This window comes from Zootoca vivipara, chromosome 11 (genome assembly GCF_965207765.1).
Source record: "Zootoca vivipara chromosome 11, rZooViv2.hap1.1, whole genome shotgun sequence".
NCBI lineage: Eukaryota > Metazoa > Chordata > Lepidosauria > Squamata > Lacertidae > Zootoca > Zootoca vivipara.
This window is the reverse complement of record NC_142594.1, coordinates 53,207,163-53,227,601: the sequence shown is the minus strand read 5'-3', so window position 1 is coordinate 53,227,601 and position 20,439 is coordinate 53,207,163. Positions and strand designations below refer to the sequence as shown.

The following is a 20,439-nucleotide window of genomic DNA, read 5'->3' as shown; positions in this document are numbered from 1 at the left end:
ATCCCCACTTTACCAGTAATTAATCAGCACAAATATTTTGCTCGGACAGAAAGCGGAACAACCCCCTTGTCGGATTGGGGGGGGGAGTGTCTCCAGGTCTAGCTCCTCCACCCCCTCCTCAGATCTTCAGCTCAGGATCCGTGGGTCTGTAGAGCCACCCTTTCCGTAGTCCCACCCCGTAGGACGATTGGCCGGCGTTGTTAGGCTCCGGGTGAAAGACGCATCCGAAGCGCGCAAAGTTTGGATTGCTTTGTACTTTTGCGCAATTGCGCCTTGCTGTTGCGCGGAGGAAGGTCAGCGAGCCTGTCGCCTCGCCTGGCGAAATTTACAGCTGAGCTGCTGCGAGACTGAAAATCCTCCTCTCTCTCTCTCTCTCTCTCTCTCTCTCTCTCTCTCTCTCTCTCTCTCTCTCTCTCTCTCTCTCTCTCTCTCTCTCTCTCTCTCTCTCTCTCTCTCTCTCTCTCTCTCTCTCTCTCTCTCTCTCTCTCTCTCTCTCTCTCTCTCTCTCTCGCACCAGTGGGTTTCCCTGCGCAGCAACGCTCCCCCTGACACGCGCACACGCGCCCCTCTTCCTGCATCTAACCCTGGGATGCTCTCTGGAGAAAGGACCGCCAGCACAGGACCAAAGAGGTGAGTGGACCGATCTTTCTCAGCAACAGAGGAAGCCACCTCATGCCGAGTCAGAGACCATCGATCCAACCGTTCAGTGGTGTCGACACTGACTGGCAGCAGCGGCTTCAGGAAGAGGGGTGGAGGAGGGCATGCTTAGCCCTACATAGAGACGCCACCGAGGATTGAACCTGCTTTGAACTAGCGTGCAAAGCAGATGCTCTGTCACTGAGATACGTCCGTAACGGTATGGAGGCGGTGGAAGGACGTGGTGGTCCACGCGAGAAAGGCCCCCCCCTAACACGTTTGAGCGAAATCTCCGCGAAATTCTGGCTAGGAAAACCGAGCCCAGCTTGGGAAGGGGGCGGGAGACGAGCTGGGAGTGAATGGGCAGCGCAGAGCATCCTTTGTGTAGCCGCGCGTGCATCGCGCAATGGGTGTGTGTGTGTGTGTGTGTGTGTGTGTGTGAGAGAGAGAGAGAGAGAGAGAGAGAGAGAGAGAGAGAGAGAGAGAGAGAGAGAGAGAGAGAGATCGAAGCATTTCGTCGAAGAGAGTTTAGCGTTCGCTTAGCGATCTCCTTTGAAACCAAGGGGCTTCTTCCAGGTGTCGCCTGAGGCTGTCGCGCTCTCCTGGGACACAGGGAGATTCGGGTCTGAGTAAACAGGAGGGGCTGGGGCTGCAAATGTGGCAGGAGCTCCCTGGGTACAATAAAGGAAACGTGAGATGGAGGGAGGAGGGTGGCCACCCACTATGTTTGAGAGCATCCTTCTGTGTGCGGGTGAAATGCACACTCGGTTAAGGCATGCACATCCATGATAAGGAAAATTTAGTGCACGTGTAATATTTAATGAATTTAGATGCATGGACAGTGTATGCGGCTGCCATAGATGAACCTCGAGTGTGATAAATGAAACTGTTTACATGTGATATGTGGCTTCTGCATGTGCAAAGGACTACAGCATATCCAACATGTGTGGGTGATGTTTTAAGTGCGCATGAATACACACACACACACACACACACACACACACACATTTATATACATATATATATCAACAACCTCAGATATGCAGATGACACAACCTTGATGGCAGAAAGTGAGGAGGAATTAAAGAACCTTTTAATGAGGGTGAAAGAGGAGAGCGCAAAATATGGTCTGAAGCTCAACATCAAAAAAACCAAGATCATGGCCACTGGTCCCATCAGCTCCTGGCAAATAGAAGGGGAAGAAATGGAGGCAGTGAGAGACTTTACTTTCTTGGGCTCCTTGATCACTGCAGATGGTGACAGCAGTCACAAAATTAAAAGACGCCTGCTTCTTGGGAGAAAAGCAATGGCAAACCTAGACAGCATCTTAAAAAGCAGAGACATCACCTTGCCTACAAAGGTCCATATAGTTAAAGCTATGGTTTTCCCAGTAGTGATGTATGGAAGTGAGAGCTGGACCATAAAGAAGGCTGATCGCCAAAGAATTGATGCTTTTGAATTATGGTGCTGGAGGAGACTCTTGAGAGTCCCGTGGACTGCAAGAAGATCAAACCTACCCATTCTGAAGGAAATCAGCCCTGAGTGCTCACTGGACGGACAGATCCTGAAGCTGAGGCTCCAATACTTTGTCCACCTCCTGAGAAGAAGAGAAGACTCCCTGGAAAAGACCCTGATGTTGGGAAAGATGGAGGGCACAAGGAGAAGGGGACGACAGAGGACGAGATGGTTGGACAGTGTTCTTGAAGCTACGAACATGAGTTTGACCAAACTGTGGGAGGCAGTGGAAGACAGGAGTGCCTGGCGTGCTCTGGTCAATGGGGTCACAAAGAGTCAGACACGACTAAACAACAACAACACACACACACACAAACATTGATAGAGCTAAAACTACACACAGAGAGAGAGAGAAAGAGAGAGAGAGAGAGAGAGAGAGAGAGAGAGAGAGAGAGAGAGAGAGAGAGAGAGAGAGAGAGTTTTAGCTCTATCAATGTTCATTTTTGAGGGGGGGAGATACTTTTAGTTGTTCTTATTTTTATCTCTAAGCTGCCTTGGATCCTTGTCAGGGGAAAAGGGGGGAGTACAGATAAATACATAACAACAATAAGTGTGAACTGAGTGAATGATGCTGTGTATAGGATTCAAATCTATGCTGTGTGTTGTGTGTTCACATACCCCCCCCCCCACAAACCCATTAGAGTTAGCAACTTCTCAGCCTGTTTCTGTAGCTATGCCTTCCCTACTGTAACCACGTGTATTAATTAGTCCATGTAATGGAAATAAATGTATATACTTTCCCTATTTATCCCCCTATTTATCCATTGCTGTACCCTTTTCTCTGTCTCCCCTGTGTTTAATTTTAGCCACATCTGTGCCATGAAGTTAAAGCACTGTGATACCACTTTAAACAGACACGGCTTCCTCAAAAGAACCCCGGGAGCTGTAGTTTGTTAAGGGTGCTGCTGAGCATTCTTAGGAGATCACTGTTCCCCCCATAGAGCTACGATTTCCAGAGTTCCCCTTTGAAGAGGGATTGATTGTTAAACCATTCTGGAAATTGTAGCTCTCTGAGGCAGGATGGAGGTCTCCTAACAACTCTCAGCACCTTTAACAAACTACAGTTCCCAGAATTACCGTTATTTTGGGGTGGGGTGGGGGTGGGGAGAAGCCGTGTCAGTTTAAAGTGGTATGGCACCACTTTAAAAACATGGTGCGGGGGTGGGGCCTAAGAATAAGCCCCCTACCAAGCACATAACGGACTCTATATAAATAGAAATGCTAATATTCTGCAAGGGAAAGACGGAGTAGTTATTTTGGAGGGGAAACGAGTCTGACTTTTCCTTGCTCTCCTCTGCAGCACGACTTTTGATAAGAACATAATAGGACAGCTCAGTCAGTAGAGCATGAGGCTCTTCATCTTAGAGTCATGGGTCTGAGCCCCACGTTGGGCAAAAGATTCCTGCACTGCAGGGAGTTGAGCTAGATGACCCTCATGGCCCCTTCTTACTTCATAGAATCATAGAGTTGGAAGAGACCACAAGGGCCATCCAGTCCAACCCCCTGCCGAGCAGGAAACACCATCAAAGCATTATTGACATATGCCTGTCAAGCCTCTGCTTAAAGACCTCCAAAGAAGGAGACTCCACCACACTCCTTGGTAGAAAATTCCACTGCCGAGCAGCTCTTACTGTCAGGAAATTCTTCCTAATGTTTAGGTGGAATCTTCTTTCTTGTAGTTTGAATCCATTGCTCCGTGTCCGCTTCTCTGGAGCAGCAGAAAACAACCTTTCTCCCTCCTCTATATGACATCCTTTTATATATTTGAACATGGCTATCATATCACCCCTTAACCTTCTCTTCTCCAGGCTAAACATACACAGCTCCCTAAGCTGTTCCTCATAAGGCATCGTTTCCAGGCCTTTGACCATTTTGGTTGCCCTCCTCTGGACACGTTCCAGCTTGTCAGTATCCTTCTTGACTTGATGATTCTATGCTCCTTCTATGATAAGAAGTGCCTGGTGGATCAGGCCAGCCTCCTGTTTTCACAGGAGAATAGATGCCCCAATAGGCAGATCACAAGCAGGGCCTGAGTGAAACACAGCTTTTCCCTCCATTGATCTGTCTTGCCCTCCTTTTGAAGCTGCCCCACATGTTGGCAGCCATCAGCCCTGTGTCTTGTGGAAGTGACTTCCATAGTTCAACACTGTGCTGTGTGACTGTACAGAGAGGATGGTTTTTAATCAGCTATGTATTTATCCTGCACTTCTTCAACGCCCTTAATTTTGGCAGGATGTTTGTTTTCCATTATGGGACGCAGAACAAAAACGCGGATGGTTACAGCAGGAGAGGCTGCTTGTTTTCTCCAGAAAGCAAAAGGAAGGAAAACAACGTATTTCCATTGTGAGCCATCATCTACTTTTTTATGAAAAACATGAGTTTTCTTGGACTGTGTGAAGTCAGCAACGGCTAGAGAGGAATATTTGCAGAGAGAGTGTGCGAATGGGGATAAATGCCTCTGTCTGGGAGCTGCCACAAGAAACCCACAGGGGGCGACAGAGAGCCATGCTGCATGTTTTGTGCATAGATTTCATGGCAGGGAGAAAACTTCTCTGGCCTGTAGTTAGAGCTCACTGCTTCGTTTGCTGTGTAGATAAGGAGTTGCTGATGGACCCAGTAAGAACTTGGAGGAAGGCATTTGAGATAGTGGTGGAAGAACTGGACATTGCCCTGTTCTGGAGCTCTTAAAACAGTGATGGCGAACCTATGACACGCGTGACAGCACTGACACGCATAGCCATTTTCGGTGACACGCGGCCGCATTCCGAGACCTCACTTACGGCTGGCGGCGGAATGCCACAGGCGACGCATCACTGGGGGCCTTGTGGACTTCCAGCGAGGCAAGAGGGTGGTCGGCACGGAGCTGCGGAGCTCCTGAAAGTGACCGGCGCTTCAGGAGCTGCCGGATGGGCTCCCGAGCCACCGAATATTTTTTTAAAAAAACTTTAATAATTTTCCCCTCCCCTTTTCCCTTTTTTTTAAAAAGAGGAAACAATTATACATTTTTGTTATAAAGATTGCGAAATTATGGGTTTTTTCTCTCTCGAAGTCACACACCACCCAAGTTATGCTCGGTTTTTTTGGCGAATTTTGACACACCCAGCTCAAAAGGTTGCCCATCACTGTCTTAAAACAATGATAAACCTTTGATCTGTATAGAAATTCTCAATCTACGGAAAAAAACAGCCACTGTCAAGATCTGCCTGTGTGCTGTTGAGAAGCCAGGGGTGAATTTATGGGTTGGTGGCAAGATTTAACGTTTTTCCATCCAACGTTATGGGCAATAGGTTTACTAAAGGACAAATTTCAGCATTATGTGCATGTGATAACAAAACTATAGAATCTCTCCATCATATATTATTCTGTTGTCCCTTGCACACGGACTCCCGGACCAGATTTCTACTTCCCATAATAACAGAAAGTTTGACTGAGAACTTGGAGTCTCAGTTAACATATCTGCTACAAGACAGCGACCCTAGCAGAACACTGCTAGTAGCAAGATATTTGGTTACAGTTCTCTCATACAAAAGGAAAAATGGTTTTCATGATTACTGAAAATCTGTTCCATTACCCGATTTATAGTGGAAATTTGTCGAAACAAATGTACTGTTCTATCTATTTTAGCCAAGGAATTCTTGCAAATTATATCTGTTTATATGTATTGATTTTTTTTAAAAGTTCTTTTTTTTAACTTTATTTACTCTTGCTTTACTTTATCCTGTCTTGCCCAGTGTTTTTGTATATTGTGTTGCATAAGATTATATTGTGGGCCTTTGGCCGTAATAAAGATTTCATGTTCATGTTATGGGTTGGTGGCCTCTGGAGTGTAATCAGAAAACACTCTCTGGGGGTGGGGGTGGGGAGAAACGTTGTTGTTGTTGTTGTTGTTGTTGTTGTTGTTGTTGTTGTAATAAGGACAAAATATGAACAACACTGAACATACTGATGCAGAGGAGAGTGGAGAAAAATTAGATTGCATAAGAGGGAGGGGAAGAAAAGTGAAATTTAATTCAGGCGATGTTTTTACTTCAACAAGATGAGCAGACGATATCAGGAAAGAGGCAGCTGTACCTGTCACTTTTCCTGAGATACATCCCCAGAAAAGTTGGGGTGGCTGGGAAAGGCACCTTATCTCTGAGGTGCCCCCAGCCAGGCCTGCGTTTTATTTTATTCCTGGGAAAGTGGGTGCCTCAGGCGAAGGAAATTACTCCTTTCCTTTTGCACAGAGGAAACGGCCGGATTTGCGTCGGTGAGCCATTGCGCACAAAGTTGTTGCTACATGGACACAGCAGGACACACAGAGCGGTGTCTCAGGGCTGTGCTGTTCGCCCAATCTCCATTTGGTTGAGTTGCTGCAGCATGGCATGAGAGAGGGGAGGAGGGGCACGGTGGCAGCAAGGCCGGCATGGTGCAAATGCAACGGCGGGCGAAATTCAGCTGGAGTGTTTGCACCTCCCTGCTGTCGTGCCCCTGCCTCTCTCTGTCCCAGTGTGCTGCAGTGAGTCAGCTGGATGGAGGTCATGCAGTTGTTGGCCATGTGGAGGGATTATTTTTGTTGGGACATTGCTGTTGCTTCCACCCAGCCCTGAGCACCTTGGTCTGCTCCTGAACTCCTGGATCGTGACTCCTGAGCACTGTGTTTGCTACTGAGCCTGAACCCAACACAGTCTGCCCAGGTGTCTTCATTTTGCTTGCCAGGCCATTTTTAGGAAGCTACACCCACCTGTGCCATGCTTGACGTCAGGTGTGGGGCAGGAAAGGGCCGGATTTCTAAGGAAGCATTGGGAGCTTCAAACTCCCAGATCCTTCTTAGATCCAGCAAGGTGTGCTCTCACGCACCCCTCAGCTGATGTGAGGACGGGAGTGTGCCTTAATTCCCCCACATTTAGGGTTGCCATATTTCAAAAAGTGAAAAAAACAGCCCCAAATTTGTTGAGCTTGTTTTAGGAAGACCCCAAAAATGTCCTAAACAAGCATAGGGAAACAAATTTAAGAGTGGTGTCACACATTACATTCAACGAATGTACAAACTTTGTATGCAACATTTGGGCTGTATATTAAATATTCTAGTTATTTGTTTATGAAATTTATATACTGCCCTTGATATGAGGATCATAGTGCAGTTTTCACTATAAAAACACAACAGTACATAATAAACAAATCAATAATTTCCACCGTTCCACATTTTAAAAGACCATAGGTTGTTTAATCTGCCAAAGGCCTGGGGGAAGAGGTATGCCTTTTCCTGACACCTAAAGATGTGTAATGAAGGCACCAGGCGAGCCTCTCTGGGGAGAGGATTACACATACAAGGAGCCACAGCAGAAAAGGCCCTGTTCTTGTGTTGCTGCCCTCCAGACCTCTTGAGGAGGCACATGAAGCAGGGCCTGCGATGATGATCTCGGGGTCCGGGTTTGTTCATATGGCGAGAGGCAGTTATTCATATGTAACATTAAGTGTACAGTCTGTGTACGCAATAGTTGAAATGTACAAATCAGCAAGTGCAACCTCTTCAACATATATAGTTGCACATGTGTAGAGAGCATAGTCGCCAACTCCTGGATTGAAAAATAAGGGATCAGCAGCGGCGCGGCACTGTAAGTTGCTTCTACGCATCGCTGCCCGATTTCCGGTGCTCAGAGATGGGCAGACGGCACCCGAAATTGGTTCTGCGCATGTCCAGGCATGCGCAGAAGGAGCCTCCCTGGCCAGTAGGAGTTGCTTTCTAAATGCGGGGGATTTGCGGGATTTTTTTCAATTGGGGATAACAGCGGGAAACGGGTTTAAATACGGGGGTTTCCAGGGAAAAACGGGCGACTTGACAGCTATGGTAGAGAGGACTTGTACCTGTGTTCAGTATAATACGTGAACAAGCCTTTTGGAATTTATTTTATTCTTATTTCATAAAATTGAAAAAAGAAATCCTGAAAATACAATATACGTCTGCCCAGGTGTCCAAATTAGGCACTCTCCCCTCCCTGCAATTAATAAATTTATTCGGGCTTTCTTTCTACAATGGAGAAATGCACAGCCAGTCCTGTTCGTGAGGTGCTTCCGCAGTGTATGAGGTTTGGGAAGGCAATGACTCTCTTCATTCCCTGCATTCATTCTGCTACAGTGACAAACCCGCCACCGATTTGGCTCCCTTCCTGCTTTTATTGACCCACTGTCTGTGTTATTTATTGGGCCGCTCGCCCTCCCAAAACCAGTGCCAGGACAATGTTCAGCAAATTGTTTTAAAGTGGTTCAGTCGTCGCCTCCAGCAGTCGATATTAGACGCTGCAAAAAAATAATAATTATGCAAGGGCAGGGTTAAAACGGAGGAGTGTTTCAAAGATTATTTTTAGCCAGACCTGTAAATGCAGGGATTGGGGTACGCCGTTTGGAGGAAACAAACCCCTCAGAACATGCTGAGAGAGAATCTCTCGAGCAACCTCTTCGCCCTTGAGGACTCAGGCCAGAGTTTCTGCATCAGTACTATTTAAAGCAGTATCGAACCACTTTAAAGAGTTACGGCTTCCTCAACGAATCCCGGGACTTGTAGTTTGTTAAAGGTGCCGAGGTTTGTTAGGAGACCCCCATTCCCCTCGCAGAGCTACGATTCCCAGAGTTTTCTTGGAAGAGCGATCGGTTGTTAAACCATTCTGGGTTAGGGGCTCCTAACAACTTCTCATGGGGGAAAGCCATGGTGCTTTGAATGTCGGGTGGTTCAAGGCAAAATAATGAAAGCGCATAGTTAAACTCCCACAAGAAGCGGGGAATGATCATGGATGACTTTATTTTATTTTATTTTATTATTTTTTGAAATTTATTATTTATTTAGAATAATTATTACAAAATATGAACAAGATATTGCAAATACACACACACACACACACACATATTTCAAATTGTTGTTGTTGTTTAGTCGTTTAGTCGTGTCCGACTCTTCGTGACCCCATGGACCATAGCACGCCAGGCACTCCTGTCTTCCTTTGCCTCCCGCAGTTTGGTCAAACTCATGTTCGTAGCTTCGAGAACACTGTCCAACCATCTCGTCCTCTGTCGTCCCCTTCTCCTAGTGCCCTCCATCTTTCCCAACATCAAGGTCTTTTCCAAGGATTCTTCTCTTCTCATGAGGTGGCCAAAGTACTGGAGCCTTAGCTTCAGGATCTGTCCTTCCAGTGAGCACTCAGGGCTGATTTCCTTAAGAATGGATAGGTTTGATCTTCTTGCAGTCCATGGGACTCTCAAGAGTCTCCTCCAGCACCATAATTCAAAAGCATCCATTCTTCGGCGATCAGCCTTCTTTATGGTCCAGCTCTCACTTCCATACATCACTACTGGGAAAACCATAGCTTTAACTATACGGACCTATTTCAAATAAGCATGTATATATGAAGAAAGGAAAGAAAGAGAAAAAAAGAAGAAAAAGAAAATGGAGAAGAAAAAAAGAAAAGGAAAAATGAAGAAAAATTGGAAGAATTCCAAATTTATTCTACAAGTATCTCAATATGCAACTAATAATAAAATTTCATTAATTGACTTCCACCGCTTACACTGCACTTCCTATATACATTTTAAGCAAGTTTAGATCTGTTATGCCGTATTTCCCCCCCATACAATCTCACACAAATATTTCAGTCAATAAATTTTCTAAATCTCTCACAAGTCTACTCTAAACACAACCAATACCTTACATTTGATCCTTGTCTGCATAAATAATCATTTAAACATTTCCATTGTTTCTGAATTATATTTTTTTGGTTTTTGTCCTATCAAATCAGTCAACTTTGCTAATTCCAAATATTCGCATAATTTATTCAACCATTCCTCTTTGGTTGGAATATAATTTCCTTTCCAATGGTTGGCTATCAACATTCTCGCCGCTGTTGTCGCATATAGGAAAATACTAATTTTATCTTTCGGAATGGCGCCATTCAAAATTCCTAATAAATATGATTCTGCTCTTTTATTGTGTGATGTTTTCATCAACCTTTTAATTTCCTCATGTATCATATTCCAAAATTTCTTAATTTCCAGACAGGACCACCACATGTGGTGTAATATTCCAACCATTCTATTACACCTCTAGCACTTATTGTTACCCAATTTTTTTCATTTTTGCCAGCCTATCTGGTCACATATATCACCTTTGGTGCATCTTTGTAAAGTTTTCTTTTCATGGATAAGGAGCCGTAAAATTTATAATTTTTGTCCAAAATTTAGCCCCATCTTTGTATTAAATTTTGTAATCTAAATCTTGTTCCCACCTTAACATAGTCTTACTTTTGATCTCTTGATCTATTTGTATATTATTTAATAATTTATACATTTTTGTTTACTCTGTAAGACTTCTTTATCTAACTTCGATATTTTATTTTCAAACCCTCTACTTTTTGTTTCGTTTTTCAAAAGTCGCTTTCAATTGAAAATATTCCAACCAATTTATTCCCATCTTTTTTAGTTCTTCATAATCTTTTAATTTTGGGTTTTCATTCATTTCTTCCACTAACTCTTTGTAGGTTGGCCACAATTTTCTTGCATTATTCTTCAGTGTGGAGGTTGCCTCTACTGGGGAGGTCCACCACGGGGTTTTTCCCCTATGATTTTCTCCTTTGTTCTCTCCCAAACTTCAAATAGAGCCTTTCTCACTAAGTGATTCGTAAGTCTTTTATGTACCTGTATTTTCCCATACATTAGATAGCCATGCCACCCATAAATTCTATCCCAACCTTCTAATTCCAAGATCTCCATATTTTTAAGTAAGATCCACTCTTTCAACCAGCTCCAACATGTGGCTTCATAAAGGTAAAGGTAAAGGGACCCCCCGACCATTAGGTCCAGTCGTGACCAACTCTGGGGTTGTGGCGCTCATCTCGCATTATTGGCCGAGGGAGCCGGCGTATAGCTTCCAGGTCATGTGGCCAGCATGACAAAGCCACTTCTGGCGAACCAGAGCAGCACACGGAAAAGCCGTTTACCTTCCCGCTTTAGCGGTACCTATTTATCTACTTGCACTTTACCTTTTTATTTCTCTCTCATCCTTCTTCTACGCTGTATACAATTTTTAAAAATAATATTTCATAAATCTATCCTGAATTTGTTCCAATTCTGTAATTTCCTCTTCTCCATCTATTATTTTATTTACCACTCTTTCTGTATGCCTCTCTTTAGCCAGCCAAGCTAACATTCTCCCAGGTTTATTTGCCTGTTCGAAATTTCTTTGACCATGATGACTTTAAAAGGGTATAAAAAAAGGTAAAGGGACCCCTGACCATTAGGTCCAGTCGTGACCGACTCTGGGGTTGCGCGCTCATCTCGCATTAGAACAATTAAGGCAAACCTGTGACGGTGCCTGCAAGCAAAAGAAACAAAAATAACCCTAAGTTAAACATGATCTGACATAGTGTTTTTTTTCCTTTTTCAGAAACTGAAAGCCAGCATTCTCCTGCACCCAGATTGAGCAGTTGCTGAAACTTCCCAGCATGCTCCAGGTTAGTGGCCAGCCATGTTTGGACAAAGGAATCTGCCTTGTGTAGAGTCAAACATATGGTTCATCTAGCTCAGTGTGGTTTGTGCTGACTTACAATGGCTCTCCAGGGTTTCAGACAGTGAGTCTCTCTCAGCCATACCTGGAGATGCTGTGGTCCCTTCAGGTAGTTGTTTATCTCCTTGACCTCCGATGGGAGGGTGTTCCACAGGGCGGGCGCCACTACCAAAAAGGCCCTCTGCCTGGTTCCCTGTAACTTGGCTTCTCGCAGTGAGGGAACCGCCAGAAGGCCCTCGGCGCTGGATCTCAGTGTCCGGGCTAAACGATGGGGGTGGAGACGCTCCTTCAGGTATACAGGACCGAGGCCGTTTAGGGCTTTAAAGGTTAGCACCAACACTTTGAATTGTGCTCGGAAACGTACTGGGAGCCAATGAAGGTCTCTTAGGAGCGGTGTTATGTGACCAGTCACCAGTCTAGCTGCCGCATTCTGGATTCTGGATTAATTGCAGTTTCCGGGTCACCTTCAAAGGTTTTTTTCCTTTTTCACGTAGAGCGCATTGCAGTAGTCCAAGCGGGAGATAACTAGAGCATGCACCACTCTGGTGAGACAGTCTGCGGGCAGGTAGGGTCTCAGCCTGCGTTCCAGATGGAGCTGGTAGACAGCCGCCCTGGACACAGAATTAACCTGTGTCTCCATGGACAGCTGTGAGTCCAAAATGACTCCCAGGCTGCGCACCTGGTCCTTCAAGGGCACAGTGACCCCATTCAGGACCAGGGAGTCCGCCACACCCGCCCGCCTCCTGTCCCCCCAAAACAGTACTTCTGCCTTGTCAGGATTTAACCTCAATCTGTTAGCTGCCATCCATCCCCCAACCACCTCCAGGCACTCACACAGGACATTCACTGCCTTCACTGGTTCTGATTTAAAAGAGAGATAGAGTTGGGTGTCATCCGCATACTGATGAACACCCAGCCCAAACCCCCTGATGATCTCTCCCAGCGGCTTCATATAGATGTTAAAAAGCATGGGGGAGAGGACAGAACCCTGAGGCACCCCACAAGTGAGAGCCCAGGGGTCTGAAGACTCATCCCCCCCCACCACTTTCTGAACACGGCCCAAAATAGTTTTGCTTGTGCTGTTGTTAAACCACCGGGAGTCAGAAGCCCTTGCCAATCTTCTGCAAACCACCCAGAGATCTATCAGTAGATCTTGAACTTCCTTCTTCCCACCCCTGGGTTTAAGGACATAAGAAGAGACCTTGTGGATGAGGCCAAATGCACCCTGTTCTCCCAGTGGCCAACCAAATCCCTATGAGATGTCCAGAAGGAGAACAGCCTAAGAATCTGTCTGATCCATCCAAGTTGGGCAGGCACAACTGCTTCTTGTGGGAGTGAATTACAGTCATACCTCGGTTTAAGTACGCCTCAGTTTGAGTATTTTCAGTTTAAGTACTCAGCGGACCTGTCTGGAACAGATTAATCCACTTTCCATTACTTTCAATGGGAAAGTTCGCTTCAGGTTAAGTACGCTTCAGGTTAAGTACAGACTTCTGGAACCAATTGTGTTTGTAAACCGAGGTACCACTGTACATACAATCGTACCTTGGAAGTCGAACAGAATCCGTTCCAGAAGTCGTTTCGACTTCCAAAACATTTGGAAACCAAAGCGCGGCTTCTGATTGGCTGCAGGAAGCTCCTGCAGCCAATCAGAAGCCGCGGAATCCCCATCGGACGTTCAGCTACCACTTCCAGGTTTGCGGTGTTCGGGAGCCAAAATGTTCGAGAACTGAGCTGTTCGAAAACCAAGGGAGGACTGTAGTTTAAAAACCATGCGCTTTCTTTCCTGTGCCTCAAATATTCCAGCTTTAAGCTTCATCGAATGGCCGCAAGCTGTGGTATTATGAGAGCAGGAGCTAAGCCCACGTGCCCCTGCCATTTCTGGGTGCCTCTTCTAAACATCATACTTCTCTCACCCTCTTGAAGCACTTGAGGATTCTCTAAGTGTGTGCACAATTGATTGCAGACGGTCTCCGCTGTGTCAGTGCGTCGGGGATGGAGCGAGGCAGCTGCAACTATGGCTGCCTCAGTTCACACGCAGGTGAGGGCCCCATCTGCTTAATTTTGCATCTGGCTTCACTTGGCATCTTTTTGCTTGATGTCATTTAGCTCTGGGCATCTTTGTGAAAATCACAGATTTTGCCAGGTCAGGATTGGGGTGGTAGGACTTGGAGGCTCCCAGAGAAAGGGAAGGACGTAGGAGAAGAGCCTGCTGGATCAGGCCCCTGGCCCATCTAGTCTAGCATCCTGTTCTCGCAGGGGCCAGCCGGAGGCCCATTACGGTAAACCAGCAAGCAGGATTCGAACACAAGAGCATCTGCTCCTCCTGCGGTTTCCACAAACTGGTATTCGGAAGCAAGGATTGCTGCCTCCAGCTGTGGAGGTAGAACATATTGTGGCTAGAGTCATAGAATTATAAAGCTGGAAGGGACCCCAAGGGTCATCTAGTCCAACCCACTGCCAAGCACAGCGGCTTGCCTCCGCTATTGAGGGGGCCGGGGCCACGCAATGTGCACACGCACACATAGCTCCTCCCAAGGTGAGCTAAGCCTGGCTAGACAGCTTAATCTATGGGCTTAACCCCTTCATGCATTAAATAGACTTAGGCATGTTGGTTATATGAGGCTGGGTATCCCACAGCATTTAAGCTGTCTAAAAGACCCCGGGTTTCCCCAGTAGTGATGTATGGAAGTGAGAGCTGGACCATAAAGAAGGCTGATCGCTGAAGAATTGATGCTTTTGAATTATGGTGCTGGAGGAGACTCTTTAGAGTCCCATGGACTGCAAGAAGATCAAATCTATCCATTCTGAAGGAAATCAGCCCTGAGTGCTCACTGGAAGGACAGATCCTGAAGCTGAGGCTCCAATACTTTGGCCACCTCATGAGAAGAGAAGACTCCCTGGAAAAGACCCTGATGCTGGGAAAGATGGAGGGCACAAGGAGAAGGGGACGACAGAGGATGAGATGGTTGGACAATGTTCTTGAAGCTATCAACATGAGTCTGACCAAGCTGCAGGAGGCAGTGGAAGACAGGAGTGCCTGGCGTGCTCTGGTCCATGGGGTCACAAAGAGTCGGACACGACTAAAGGACTAAACAACTAAACAACAACTAAAGACCCTGTCCACCCCACCCCCCGACCCTCTGCCTGCAACAATTTTCCCTGGACAAACTGGGAGACTCTGCTCCTGGGCAGGCTGTTTGCTTGCTGTGTGCCGAATCAGGGTGTGCTTTGTGCCTCCCTCAATCAAAGGATCGATCAAAGCCTGTCTCAATTTGTTTGCCTCCTGTACGGCTCTTTGGGTTGGTTGCCCGGTCACAGTGTGGGAATGATCCCTGGGGGTGAGGGAACAGGGCACCCTGCTGTGCTTCCTGCCACCCTGCCTACTTGCAGAGAGCACTTCCTTGTCAGCTGTGATATGAGAGGATCTCGCTTTGTCTGTTTAGCACAGAAAAGCTACGAGCCTGGGCCGCTTCTGGGCAACCTTCTACTGAACATTTATCCTGACTTGTTTGCAGGGAGGTTAGATACTGCTGCACCAAGCACCAACTTTCTACCATGTTTTCCTAACACTTTCCTCATTGCAAAAGAAAAAGAAAAGAAAGCAAGAACTAACTTTTAGGGGAGCAGGTTGGTTGTGCAAGAGGTGCAGTAATAATAATAATAATAATAATAATAATAATAATAATAATAATAATAATAATAATAATAATTTATTTATACCCCGCCCATCTGGCTGGGTTTCCCCAGCCACTCTGGGCGGCTTCCAACAGAAGAATAAAACACAATAATCTATTAAACATTAAAAGCCTCCCTGAACAGGGCTGCCTTCAGATGTCTTCTAAAAGTCTGGTAGTTGTTTTCCTCTTTGACATCTGTTGGGAGGGCGTTCCACAGGGCAGGCGCCACCACCGAGAAGGCCCTCTGCCTAGTTCCTTGCAACATGGCTTCTCGCAACGAGGGAACCGCCAGAAGGCCCTCGGTGCTGGACCTCAGTGTCTGGGCAGAATGATGGAGGTGGAGACGCTCCTTCAGGTATACTGGACCGAGGCCATTTAGGGCTTTAAAGGTCAGCACCAACACTTTGAGATAAGAGAAAAGAGTGCTCCCCGTCCTGTGGTTTCCAGCAACTGGAATTTGTAAGCATTTAAGCCTCTGACTGAGGAAGCAGAGCAATAGCCATCAATGCTAGTAGCTTTTGATAGCCCTCTTCTCCATTAATTTGTCTAATCTCTTTTAAAGCCATCCAAGTTAGTGGCTATTGCTGCCTCCTGTGGAAGTGAGTTCCATAGTTGAACTATGCTCTGTGTGAAGAAGTACTTTCTTTTTTACCTGTCCTTCTTTGTGGCAATGTTTTGGTGGATGAGCCCCTATTGCCATGGCCACCTTCCTTCTGTTTGCACCTCAGCTGAGCCACAACCTCATCCTTTTGCTTCTGGTGGCCTGAACTATTTGAGCATTTCCACCCCTTGCCACATGCTGAAGGCACACCAGAATTTCAACAATTCAACGGGAGGTCAACATCTCCACACATGCAGGCAGGGTTTGGGGAGGGACAGCTGGCATGATCCAAGACTGCTTAGGATTGAAACCGCTAGGATGGACGCTGTGCCGTGAGCAGTATTCCAAAATTCGGGACGCGATTGTGCAGAATTATGATATTTTCACCTTCTAGCTTAATTCTGCCAAATGTACTTTTTGCGAGTTTAGTTTAGATTTTGGAACTTTCTGTCTCTGTCTCTTTCTTCTACTACCGGCGGAAAAAGCGAGAACATCAACTGAAGTCTGTTTGCGCCCTGACAATAGATGTTTTGTTATAACAGTATACAAAAACTTGGAATCCAGGAACGAAAAAAAATAAATGCAGAGCATCAAGCTGGAGGTTCTGTGACTCCTGTTTGTCTGGTACATGTCTACACTTCCATAAATATTGTGGCAGAACACGAACTGTTTGAGATCCAGATTTTATTTAGTCATAACCAGTACTGCAGAGAAATTTTACGGGGCAGTCCATCTCTTTATGTCCACCCTTCATTATCCAGACCCATTCCCTGGAGATTTTATTTTTCCTTCCTAGGGAAGCAAGTCATTTCAAAAGAACATGAGAACAGTGTGGCTGATGGATCAGACCATAAGCCCCCCCCAGTACAACATCTTTTTCTCACAGGGGCCAACCAGATGCGTCTGCGAATCCTGCAAGCAGGCCCTGGACACCAAAGGGCTCTCCCAGTTTGTGATTCCCAGCAACTAGTGTTCAGAAGCATACCACCTTTGACACTGGAGGTATAATAGCCATTGTGGCTAACAGCCATTGATAGCTGAAATATACTCGGAGTCAAGAGTGAATTTCATGCTCTTTATTCAGCTCATAGTCATCAAGGAGGAGAAGAGAAGACGAATGGCTCTTTTCCCCAAACCATCTGCTTATATACATTATTTACACAATGGGCCTTGCGTGATTGGCTACTTCAGGGCTACACCTGTGGGCCAATTATATTATGGATTGACTTCTGCCTGCAGCCTGATTGGCTGCTCCTACAGGCCAATCAGGTAGCAGATTCACTTCTGCCAGCCGCCTGATTGGCTGCTCCAGCAGGCCAATCAGGTTGCGGATTCACTTCCACCTGGAGTTGGATTGGGTAGCTCCCGCTGATTCTGAATCCTATTGTTCTAGGATTCAGCTCAGTACATAACACCCCTCCCCTCTAAGTTCCAGTCCTGCCCGGGAAGTTGCATTCGTAGTCCCCAAGGTCTGCTGGCCGCCTCCGTGTGCGTTGTGGCCTGGGGTGTTCCTTGGTCAGGGGTTCTGGTTCTGGCTCGTGTTCCGAGGCTGCTGGCTGTGCCAGGGCTGTCTGGTCTGGCGCCACTGAACCACTAGGTTGTAGCTCTGGTGGCGGTGCTGCGGTGCAGTGCGTGGTGGCGGTCAGCTCAGCAGGATCCCATCCTCGTCGCCAGTGAAATATACTCGGAGTCAAGAGTGAATTTCATGCTCTTTATTCAGCTCATAGTCATCAAGGAGGAGAAGAGAAGACGAATGGCTCTTTTCCCCAAACCATCTGCTTATATACATTATTTACACAATGGGCCTTGCGTGATTGGCTACTTCAGGGCTACACCTGTGGGCCAATTATATTATGGATTGACTTCTGCCTGCAGCCTGATTGGCTGCTCCTACAGGCCAATCAGGTAGCAGATTCACTTCTGCCAGCCGCCTGATTGGCTGCTCCAGCAGGCCAATCAGGTTGCGGATTCACTTCCACCTGGAGTTGGATTGGGTAGCTCCCGCTGATTCTGAATCCTATTGTTCTAGGATTCAGCTCAGTACATAACAATAGCCTTGCCCACTGTAAAGGTATAGGTAAAGGTAAAGGGACCCCTGACCATTAGGTCCAGTCGTGACCGACTCTGGGGTTGCGGCGCTCATCTTGCATTATTGGCCGAGGGAGCTGGTGTACAGCTTCCAGGTCATGTGGCCAGCATGACTAAGCCGCTTCTGGCGAACCAGAGCCACACATGGAAACGCTGTTTACCTCCCTGCTGTAGCGGTCCCTATTTATCTACTTGCACTTTGACGTGCTTTCGAACTGCTAGGTTGGCAGGAGCTGGGACCAAGCAACGGGAGCTCACCCTGTTGCGGGATTCGAACCACCGACCTTCTGATCGGCAAGCCCTGGGCTCAGTGGTTTAACGCCACCCGCATCCTTCTTGGGCCCACCGTATTGTTTTCTAATCCATTTTTAAAGCCTTCCAAGCTGGTGCGTGAAACTTCCAACGTTCAGCTTTCTTGGATGGCCCTACCGGGTTCTAGTATTACGAGGTTCCCCCACCCCTGCTATTCATAGCCTGCTCACATGTGCTTGCATCAGCACATGTTCAGAATTTGGCGTCTCCTCCAGAATTCGGCATCTGGAGAACGTCTACTTTATAAAAAACAAAAATGTTTTCAGCTCCCTGAAGTGAGTTTGGAAGTGCATGGACAGCGCTTGGCTCAGAAACTTGAGCTGAGGAAGGTCATGGGCAGCTTAGCTGCCTGCAGTGAGCCAAGAGCCAGAGGTTGTGGGGCAAGCTAGGGGTCAGGACCAAAGACAAGTTGGAACCGCAGGACAAATCAGGAGGCAGGCTCAAGGAGCAGGCCAGAAATCACCACCAAAGAATGGTAAAATGCGGGCTAGACAGTGCTACCATTCAGTGGATTTGTAACTGGCTGGCTGACCGAACCCAAAGGGTTCTCATCAATGGCTCCTCTTCATCCTGGAGAGAAGTGACTACCGTAGTGGGGTGCCACAGGGTTCTGTCTTGGGCCCAGTCTTATTCAACATCTTTATCAATGACTTGGATGATGGGCTTGAGGGCATCCTGAGCAAGTTTGCAGGTGACACCAAATTGGGAGCGGTGGCTAATACCCCAGAGGACAGGATCACACTTCAAAATGACCTTAACAGATTAGACAACTGGGCCAAAGCAAACAAGATGAATTTTAACAGGGAGAAATGTAAAGTACTACACTTCGGCAAAAAATTTGAAAGGCACAAATACAGGATGGGAGACACCTGGCTTGAGAGCAGTACATGTGAAAAGGATCTAGGAGTCTTGGTAGACCACAAACTTGACATGAGTCAACAGTGTGATGCAGCAGCTAAAAAAGCCAATGCACTTCTGGGCTGCATCAATAGGAGTATAGCATCTAGATCAAGGGAAGTAATAGTACCACTGTATTCTGCTCTGGTCAGACCTCACCTGGAGTACTGTGCATGAGACTTTTAACCTCAGGGTTGTGGGTCAGAGCCTCACATTGGGCAAAAAGGCTCCTACATTGCAAGGGGGGTTGGAGTAGATGACCTGAATGTGACTTGGGAGGGGGGGAGAGAAAGGCACAAATACTGGATGGGTGACACCTGGCTTGAGAGCAGTACATGTGAAAAGGATCTAGGATTCTTGGTTGACCACAAACTTGACATGAGTCAACAGTGTGGTGCAGCAGCTAAAAAAAGCCAATGCACTTCTGGGCTGCATCAATAGGAGTATAGCATCTAGATCAAGGGAAGTAATAGTACCACTGTATTCTGCTCTGGTCAGACCTCACCTGGAGTACTGTGTCCAATTCTGGGCACCACAGTTCAAGAAGGATACTGACAAGCTGGAACGTGTCCAGAGGAGGGCAACCAAAATAGTCAAAGGCCTGGAAATGATGCCTTATGAGGAACGGCTTAGAGAGCTGGGTATGTTTAGCCTGGAGAAGAGAAGGTTAAAGGGTGATATGATAGCCACGTTCAAATATATAAAAGGATGTCATATAGAGGAGGGAGAAAGGTTGTTTTCTGCTGCTCCAGAGAAGCGGACACAGAGCAATGGATTCAAGCTACAAGAAAGAAGATTCCACCTAAACATTAGGAAGAACTTCCTGACAGTAAGAGCTGTTCGGCAGTGGAATTTGCTACCAAGGAATGTGGTGGAGTCTCCTTCTTTGGAGGTCTTTAAGCAGAGGCTTGACAGCCATCTGTCAGGAATGCTTTGATGGTGTTTCCTGCTTGGCAGGGGGTTGGACTGGATGGCCCTTGTGGTCTCTTCCAACTCTATGATTCTATGAATAACCAGAGAGCCAGAGCTTGGGAAGACCATGTTGCTCAAGGCAGGCCCCGGTGGAACAGGAAGTCCTCTTATACTGGGTGGACGGAATCAGGTCGGTCATGGAGAATGTGCCCGCCTGCAGTTCAATGGCTCACCATGTTGGGGTGTTCTGCTGAGACCCAGCAGCTTCT

At 46.7% G+C, this 20,439-nt stretch overlaps 1 protein-coding gene across 1 annotated transcript in view; it reads left to right on the top strand.

The window, feature by feature from the left end:
* The first annotated feature begins 452 nt into the window (after nucleotides 1-452).
* Nucleotides 453-20,439, top strand: part of GJC2 (gap junction protein gamma 2) — an 80,501-nt gene continuing 60,514 nt past the window's right edge. The window contains exons 1-2 of the mRNA XM_060280992.2: nucleotides 453-630; nucleotides 11,561-11,627. The gene's annotated coding sequence lies outside the window, so the exon portion shown is untranslated. The remainder of the gene's footprint in view (nucleotides 631-11,560; nucleotides 11,628-20,439) is intronic.